The sequence below is a fragment of the Triturus cristatus genome, chromosome 4_2 (assembly GCF_964204655.1).
Source record: "Triturus cristatus chromosome 4_2, aTriCri1.1, whole genome shotgun sequence".
Classification (NCBI taxonomy): domain Eukaryota; kingdom Metazoa; phylum Chordata; class Amphibia; order Caudata; family Salamandridae; genus Triturus; species Triturus cristatus.
The window spans coordinates 972,990,922-973,001,011 of NC_140586.1; the positions used below are offsets into that span (position 1 = coordinate 972,990,922).

The following is a 10,090-nucleotide window of genomic DNA, read 5'->3' on the forward strand; positions in this document are numbered from 1 at the left end:
TAAACATGTCATAAACATTGCCCCAAATATGACAAAAGCGAAAAACAAATCACATGGGGTACCTGTAATCACGTCATGCAACAATATTACTACTGTAGGCTTTGAGTAGCATAGGGGATGCCTGTTTGCTGTTTATCTCACAGTCAGATTATAAGGTTTAATAGCCTGACTCTTACTAGACACAAGAATGCATATCTTCTGACTTCCATATTCGCACCTCCATTATTACTTGTGGCAATGGCATTTTAAAAATATTCTTCGTGAGGGGGACACGGCATGGGGTTTGGAGATATGCCTTTGAATTCAGTGCCGGTGATACCTGTCAAACTTCTTTAATAAACCTTTGAGCTCACAGCAAGATGCAGTCTCACACTGTGTGGATTTAGAATTGTCTCCTTGGTGTGGTACTTTACTTGTGCCTTGGCGAGGGTACCCCAACACATTGCCCAGTGGACATCTCCTGCATTTACAGGAACTGCCACCAGAGCAATTCTGTAAATGCAAAGAACATTTGACCGACAGCTCCGTCAACATGACAGAGGAATGCGTCAAACTTTCAACTTTTTTATTTTCAAAAAGTCAATCCCAATTTTAAAAAAAAGCAATGACTCCCTTGCATGGAATATTTCTACCATGGTGAGGGCGTAATTTTGCGGTTTTCTCTTCCCCTTACCACCAGGATTTACCTGGAGGTGGCGCATGGTGAGCACGAGCCATGTAGTCACCCACTCTAGGGTAAGCGGGCACATGGCCAAATCTTCGACACCCTTTACTTCATCGGGCCGTTGAAAGTGTATGTAAGTGGAACTTAGCTTTGGGGTACTCCGTCACCTTTGCAAAAAGAGTACCTTCTCTGCCATACTCTGTATCAGCCCTATAAAACTCTGCTGAACAGGTGGTTGAGGGAGGAAGGTATCCTGAGCATGTTAGGCCAGCCACGAGATTCTAATTCCCGTTAGAGTTATATTCTGGGCTCCCACAATAATTTATAGAATTTTTACATTTCATATTTGGATCATTGGAGACACAAGTTGAAAGAATATACGTGCCATGTCGCGTTTCAGATTCCAAGATCAAGACTTGCTTAGGTCCTGCCAGCATAACCAAAATATCTAGAAGGGAAACTGTTGCAAACCACTGCCTTAAAACTGTGCACTGATCTTCCAATTGAGATCAGGAGATTATCTAGTGTAGGAAAGGTTAGGATGATCTCAAGCACCTTCCTCATTAAGGTTGTATCTAAATCCCTTTTTTTGTGTAGGCTGCAGGGCCTTCAGCCGGTGCCTGGACACCTCATGTTTTATAGCACTAAATACCTGTTATTGACTTAAAATTGACTAATTTGACTATTGGTAATACCTTTGAGTTCAAGGTCAAATATCACATGTAAGTGGACCAGGATTGTGTGATGTCCCATACCCAAACATCCCATACCCACTAACTCCAATTCATGCCTGTCTCAGTGAAGAATGATAAAATAGACATGAATGACATCAAATGTGCTGGACCTCCTATACAAAGTCAGACATGTTTAGGCTGTTGCTGCTTGAATCCTCAGCAGCACTTGCCCCTGCCAGTAGAGCCTCACTGATGGTCCTCTTTTCTTCCGCTGACATGGGCGGGATGGCTGCGCCCAGCTGGCAATTGATTCTTTCAACTCTCGCCTCTATAGCCGTGTCAAACTCTTTTTTCTTTAAAATGACCAAGTTCTCGATTGCCCTTCGAGCTTTTTCGCAGCCAGTTTGTAACTTCATGTGCTCTAATTTGAACTCCGAATCTCAGGGATTCATGCCGAGGAATTCTCCTAAAGCGCTCATGCGGTCCATCAGGAAACGCTGAGACACTTCAAAGTAGGTACTTGATATCATGTTGACCAGGTAGCCTATGTTGGTGGCTTTAGATGCCTGCATGAACAACATGTCCTTCACAAAGGCTTCTGCGGAATAATTGTTAATGCTCTGCACGGATTCGGCAGATACCACTAAGTCATTGACAGATTTCACGAGGCAGGACTCAATGAGGCTTGATATCATCTGGAAGAAGTAGATCATCTTCTCCCACTGCTCCTTGATTTTCACCAGGGCATCCAAGCCTTTAATGAGCATTTTCTTGGCTGTGTCAAAATCAATCTCATCCAGTTTGTGGCTCTTCATTTCAACCAGGATTTCGGTTAGCTTTTCATTTTCTTTTTTCAGATTCTCAAACGTCTTCATGTACACGGCCTGAGTATTGTTTAATTGCACCCTGGCCTGTTCCACTCTGGCCCAAGCCATCTGTGCAGACTGAGAGCCTACTCCACCACTGAATACAGCTGCAGACAGATTTGGGGGCCTTAACTGCATAGGAAGGGCATTGGTAACCTTTTGACAACACCCCTCAACTTTATACGAGATGGTATATTGGGCCTTTTTCTTTTCAGCAATATACTTCAAGTTCTTCTGATCCAAAGTCTTGGATGTGGCAGCTCTTTGCAAGTCCTCACAAATAATATTACCACTTTGTAGAGCATTACTCATCATTGTCTTTGCAGTACAATTGACTTCATCCCGTATTTCCTTTTGCAGGTCCAATAAATGCTGTTTATAAACGTCTGTTGTGACTTTATGGTTCCTCTCATCATAAACATTTTTCATGTTAATAGTTTCCTCGTTAGTGTGTAAGACATTTCGTAGGTTTTCTGCGAATAATGTAATCTGATTAGATCTGGCGCAGACATTTTTGGTGCAAAAGGTGGACTTTATATCAGTTTCAGCAGAACCATCTGCAGGACGACCTGTGCCTAACTCTTGTTTAACAGCTTTGTTTCCAATGAAAGATGATGGGTTAAGAATAGTGCCCAGTATCTCAGCACCAGCAGTTTCCAACACAGAGGGCACTTTGTCCATTGCATCCTTGTAGGCGTCTATTGCATCAGTTAGTTGTGTCTCAGTGGCCTTCCTCAATGCCTCTGTCATCTGCAAAGATCTCCTTGAGGATGCTTCTTTTATGCGGAGCTGCTCCAGGGCGGCCTTCACATCCGTAAGCTTATGCTCGTAGCCCTTCTTGGAGTTCACACAAGCTTCAAGCACCTCCTGGACTAGGTGAATTGTCTCATTAAAGCTTGCCTCCACAGACTGAGCCAAGGATGTGCATTCCTTGGACACCCGGTGCAAAATGTTGAGCTTCTTCGGGAGTTAACAGTGGCAGTCGGCTTGGACAGAATCTTGACTATTTCTACACTGACCCTTGGAACGAAACCTGAGAGGAGCCTGATCTGGTCCATGTTTTTATTTGCTGTGTTGAAGGCAAACCAGGCTGAATTGCAGACCTGCATCAAGGAAGCACTGAAGGAATCTGGGTATTTCAATATCTTGAAGCAACCTTTTGGTGGATTCAGGTTGATCAAGACGTTGCCTCCGGCTGATGAAATGGCTGCCAGTGATGGAGCAGGGTTTTTACTTTAAAACCGAAAACCTGTTTCACTTTCGCATGTTATAACTAAAAGTACTACTGATTAATTATTAAGTATTAAAAGTTTGTCAAATGTTGTCTAATCAACCTTATTAACAAGAGAATTACACGTGGGAATGCTATTGCATGGCTACAATAATAAGTGAACTAAGTTGGTGAGCAAACTGACAGAAATCGATGTTGCTTATGTGATGTTATTGTGTTTGCGTTTATAATTAATATGCATTAATGGCTTTTGATGTCGCAAATGGCTAGATAAATACACACACATAAGGGTATTAGCAGGGGAATAACACTGTATAATCATTTCCGTGCAGTAATTCTGTTTTATGTTTATTTTTGCTTAAGTTGTCCAATGTGGCCTACCCGAAAATGGCTACCATCTACAGCCTGCACTCGAGTAGATGGAAATTTACAAAAAGGCTTCGCTCTGCCTGTGACCTTGCACCTCCGATGAACTGAAAAGCCATAAACATGATGACAAGTCCAGGAACGCAGCCAAGTGCCCCTGGAAGATGGAGATGTTGCATATGAACTTGTAATGAACTCACGATTGAAACAAATTTACCTAGTAGAGACATCCGTAGATGTATTGAATTAGTCATGGACGTTCAATTCTGCTATTCATTATTTGGGACAATCTAGGTGTGAGAAAATCTCGCACAATATCGAAACTGTACCATGATGACATTATTTCCGCCATTCATCCGTTCTGAACAACGAATTGTTACTTTATAGAATGTAAATTTAGTATAAATATTAGCAGACTAGAGAGGTCTAGCGCCACTTTTTCCCAAGCTGATGATCCGAGGTCCCCATGCTGACAGAGAGGACGGTGACTCTACATGACTGCAGGAAACTCTGTTTCTCCTACTGAGGACCGGTTCTGAATTAGGATCTGACATTTAGACAGAATAGGTAAATATGAGAGAAACAAATTTTGCATTTAATTGGCTTTTTCCTACAATTTTAGATAAATGAACAATCCTACAATTTTAGATAAATGAACAATCTGTTTGAATTTCTGTCTCGGGTGGTTATTTCTTGTCATGTTTATTGAATTTATTTGTGTAATCTATGAAATGTTCTCACTAGATTTACAAGCAACTAGCTGGTCGCATTGACCTCAAAGTACAGGCAGATTGGATAAGGTTCATGTGAAAGTGTTTCTCCTTTACAGGGCACGGATAGAGTGATTTAGGATGAATGTTGGTGTAATGGGCCCCACCAGCGTGTGATGTGTGTATGCGTGTGTGACTGTGAAATCATTCCGTCCGTGGAAGTAGAGGGGATTCGGAAGCTCTGATCTGCACCAGTTTCTTGGTAGCAGAATGATGGTTAGCTATTGTCTTAATCTGGCAAAAGTGCGTGTATATAGGCTTGTTGATTATTGATTGATATTTGTACTAACACTATATGTTGAAGTTGTGTTGAGTTTTATGTATTGTGAACTGCTTCTGGGATGTAGGGAGTCGGTGACAGTTCCGTGGTAGAGCAGAGGGAGTGTTGCTCTCGGAAAAAGGTGGGATTGTTGGCCCTGTATGCAGACAGGGGAAAACGTGTGACAATTGAAGTTGTGCGTCGCATTGTCTGGGTTCGAAGAGGTAGCATCGCCGTGTGTTGCCATTAGAAACGTATTTTCTGTGTGAGAGAAGTGTGTATGATAGCGAAGGTTATCTGTGAAACTCTGGTCTTAGGTCCCAGGGATCCGTAAGGTATTCCGTTAAAGCTTACCGCTGGAGAAGTAATAGGTATTCTCGGAGCTTGTTAGAAGGACAGGGCAGAGGTAAGCGCTGCTTTGTTAACGTGTAATATAATTCTGTAGTAGGACAGACTGTTCGCTGTTCTCGGGAAAGACAGAATTCTGTGTGAATGTACTACAATTTCCGGTATGAAAGTGCGTGAATGAGAAGGCATTTTTGGTTAATTGTGAGACTCTTAGGAACATTCCGGAGGGAAACAGTTAATTAATGCTTGTTAGAAGGGTAAAGTAGAGGGATGTGCTACTTTATCAACGGAAGTAACGATTCTGTAGTAGGGCAGAGGTAAGCGCTGCTCTCGGGAAAGGCAGAATTCTCGTGGGAAAGGTCTTTTGCTGTTCTGTGGCTAGCGAAGCAGACAATGGAGATGTTTGTATGTTGTAACTAACAGACTCGTAGACGTTGAAACAAAGTCTACCAAGTAGACTGTAAAGGAGGGGTAGATGAGAAACAGGAGACAGGAGCAGAAGCGACTGCAGCGACTGCTGACGTCAGGGAGACCGCGCTGTGATTGGACAGTGGGTTGGAACAGTGGAAGCATGGTGATTGGTGTGCTAGTGTACGCCGCGCTAGGATTGGGAGACATACAGGGTGACGTAGACGCTCCAGGATTGGCGCGTTAGTGTGAGTCGCGCTGGGATTCACGGACTGAGTAAGTGACGTAGACGCTCCAGGATTGGTGCGTTGGTGTGAGTCGCACTGCAATTGGACAAGAGATCGTACAGTTGTAGGAAGAGTAAACAGCTAGTGGAAAATAAGAAAGATGTATTACCACGCTGAGGAAAAGAAGAAAAAATCCTTGCTTAGTAAAGTGAAGAATTGGTTTGACAAGGATAAAGACATAGTGACAAGGGAAGGACAGTTATTGCCCCCGATAAGAACCCCAGCATCCTTCATGGTTGCGAAGTATGGGTATCATACCTGTATTTGGTTAGATAACTGGGTGAAGTATACAAAGGATGATGGAGTGTTAGCGTTCCCGGAACATGGTTCATTTAATCTGGCCATACTAAGGAACTTACGGGAACAGATAATGAATGTAGAGCCTCAGCCTAGGCCAACGCAGTTTGAGGCGTTGACTGAATGGGAAGATGAAATGCATGAATGAGAAAAGCAGAGAGGTGGAGGTAGCTATAGGTACATGTTTGGGCAGAAGTATGATCGCGAAACCCATCATGACCGGATGAGAAGGTGGCGTGATGCCAGTATGACCGAGGGATTATATCCTGTAAGAACGGCAGAGGAATCAGGAGGGAGAAAGTGTACAGAGAAAGAACATAATGTAGAACCCAGAAGATATGGGGCAAATGAGTCTGATGATGATGTCTTAGAGGACATGCTCTATAAAAGACCACCCCCATATAGACGAGAACCAGAGGTAGAAACAGCAGTGACCTCGATGAGAGACACCCTGCGGATTATTAAGACAGAGGGTACCACCCCTGGGTTGAAAAGTAGTTGTTCTCTGGCGGAAAGAGAAAGAGAGAGAGATAGAGAGAGAGAGAGGATAGAGAGAAAGATAGAGAGAGAGAAAGAGAGAGAGAGAGAGAGATAAAGAGAGATAGAAAGAGAGAATGAACTTGAGGATGAAAAGACCAGAGAACTAGCAAGAACTACTTTTGAACTGACAGAGAAAATCAGAGAACTGACTAAAAATCTTGAGGCCGTTACAGTGCCTGTGACAATAGGCCCGGTTATGCCGATTTTTGACAAGCAGAGGACGGGTGAGAATGGATTGACGGTACCATATGTGGGCAATAGATTGATTGTTCCTCCAGAGCAGCCAGAAATGAGAGCAGGAGAAACCCAGTGGAGAGCAGGAGAAAATTAGTGGAGACATACCATAAGTGGAGGAGAATTGAGTGTGCAGACTAACTCAAGTTTGAATTCTGGATGCATGGAAGGGAACAGAGGATCAATTTTAGAACCGCAAAGAGTGACAGAACCAGGGGGTGCAGAAAAATCTGTGATAACTGCTGAGGATTTGAATGATTGGCTGAAAACTTTACAGAAATGGAGAAGAAGTCACAGGGAATTAATGTAGCTAGGCTACGTATGGAAATGGAAGAGATGATAGTAGGAACAATACCTACAGAAACACTGAAGAATAATCAGGAAGGGGAGATCCTCTTCCTATGTAGGAGTATCACGTGGAGAGCAAAGAACATACATGACAGGTTGAAAGGAATAGCCAGTGAATTGGGAATTGACATGGATAAGGTGAAAGCTTTACAGAAGCCTTACCGAGTGGATTTTTCAGACAAGTATATTGAGAATCTGAACAATGCAGGCCGAACAGGACAGATTAAGGAAATGATTGCCTTGCTGAAGAAATGGGGATATGTAGAAAGATGGAAAGACAGATGGTACCGAAAGCGAGAGGATGGGACAGATAGAACTTACTCTGCATTTCCCCTGAAAGAAAAAGAGAAGACAGTGACAGCTTACCCTATGAGAGAGATTCCAGGAGGTGGGTACGTACATGTCCCATGGACCAGACAGGATATTTTATCATTTACGAATGATTTCCCTCGACTAAGGGAAAAGCCCGTTGAGTGGTACAGACAGGTCGACAGATTTGTAAAGCTGTCAAAAGTACTGTGGATCGACCTGAATAGTCTGTATGATATAATTGTACCAGCAGACCTGTGGGCAGAATGTAAAATAGTCATAGACTGGCCCACTAAGGAATACCCGAGAGATCCAAAAACAGGAGCTCCAGACCCGGAGGTCATGAAGAAGTACGAGCAGGTTATGGCCTTCCTGAAAAACAAAGTACCCCCCAAGGAGACAGACTGGGTTAAAATAGATCGAACACATCAAGAATTGAAAGAATCAGTCCATGCTTACTATGAAAGACTGATACTAGCTTTTAAGCAGTTCAGTGGAGATGAACACCTGGGTGACAAGGATCTGAGTCATTTTGTGCATAGGTTTGAGTACGGATTGCGGCCTGAAATCAGTGAAATGATACGGCAGCACACCGTAGACTGGCAGAGTAAGAAGATTGATGAGATTCAGAGACATGCAAAATACTTCAGTGATGAGATTGAGGCAAAGCAGAGGAAGCTAAAAGAAAAGGCAATGTGGGCACAGGTGAAAGTTGCAGAAAGACAGGAAGCTCAGCTGGTTGAACAGGCAAATAATCCAGGAAATAAGCCTAGGTTTGGTCCAGGAAAAGGAAAAGGAAATATTGAAGAAGCAAAGAAAAAGTTCCCCTGCCACAACTGTGGAAAATTGGGGCACTGGAAATCCGAGTCTAAGAATCCACCGTCTACTAATGACGATAATCCATCATTGAATTTGCAGGTGCAGAGTGAGGGGTGTGGTCAGCATCGGCAACAGCAGAAGGCTGATAAGCAGCAAAACCAGGTGCAAAAACCACCCTTGCCCCAGAGAAGAGGATCACAGAAGTACAGCCAAGAGTCGGGATTCTACGATGAAGAGCAGGTAATGAAACCAAAACGCACAAGCGCAGTTTCTCAGTACTAGCTGAAGAATGAGGGAAGTGACTCCGAGGGAGACTTCTGACGTTGCCGAAGAGAGGAAGAAGAGTGTGTACTTGGCGCAACTCTAAAAATAGACCAGGCAGGGCCTTTTGTAGATGGAAAAATTAATGGCGAAAGTGTCACTTTTCTAGTCGACACAGGGGCCACGAGATCAACTGTCAGGTCAGCAGATATAAAGAATCTTCCTCTCTCGGATGAAGCTATCCAAGTAGTTGGCGTGTCCAACACACAGATTAAAACTCTGCTTACTGAACCAGTAAGGGTTAGAATAGGGAAATTTTCAGACATGCACCGATTCGTGGTGTGTGACACGAGTCCTGTGAACTTGTTAGGCAGGGATCTGCTGTGCAAGATGAATTGCACTATTTTCTGTACTCCAGATGGAATAACCTTTGAGACACCTGATGAGGATGTTCTATACAGAATGACCATGGATAACAGAGAATGTGAGGCTTTGGGAACATATGCAATATTTAATCCAGATGCATTACCCTCAGAATTGAAACAGACAGTGAAAGCAGCAGTTTGGGATTTTACTGGAGAAGATGTGGGTCTGATGAGAAATGTAGATCCAGTAAAGATTACTGTAAAAGAGGGAGTGGTTTACCCAAACATACCGCAATACAGACTGACACCTGAAATGATTGAAGGAATAACACCCATAATTGAAAAAATGATCCAGCAAGGGGTGTTAAGAGAAATATTGAGCAGCCCATGTAATTCACCAATAATGGGACTGAAGAAACCTAATGGAAAGTTCAGAATAGTACAAGATTTGAGAAAGATTAACAAGATTGTTGTGTCATGTTGTCCCATTGTGCCAAATCCATCAGTGATTTTGTATCAGATTCCCCATGATGCAGAATGGTATACGGTAATTGATTTATGTCATGCTTTCTTTTCAATTCCATTGCATCATGACAGCCAGCCAATATTTTCTTTTAGATTTGGAGAACGGATTTTGGCATGGTGCCAAATTCCACAGGGGTATACAGAGAGCCCTTCAATATTTAATCAGTTGTTAAAGAAATCTCTGGAAAGTCTGACAATGCCTGAAAATTCGGTCCTGGTCCAGTATATTGATGACCTACTTGTGGCATCAAAAACATGTGAAGCTTGTGAAGTAGACACCATTGCATTACTGAATCACTTGGCAGATGGAGGATTAAAAGTATCTCCAGCCAAATTGCAGTTCTGTAAGAAAGAAGTCCAGTATCTGGGACATAATATTGAGAAAGGCCTGTGAAAAGTGACCATTGACAGGATCAAAATCATTAGAGGAATGAGAGCCCCAATGACATAAAGAGAGGTGAGAATGTTCCTGGGAATGGTGGGTTACTGTCGTCAGTAGATAAGTAACTTTTCCCTGAT

General features: G+C 43.0%; 1 pseudogene; it reads right to left on the reverse strand.

Moving 5' to 3' along the window:
* Window positions 1–1,511: 1,511 nt before the first annotated feature.
* Window positions 1,512–3,388, reverse strand: LOC146839183 (uncharacterized; annotated as a pseudogene).
* Window positions 3,389–10,090: the final 6,702 nt, after the last annotated feature.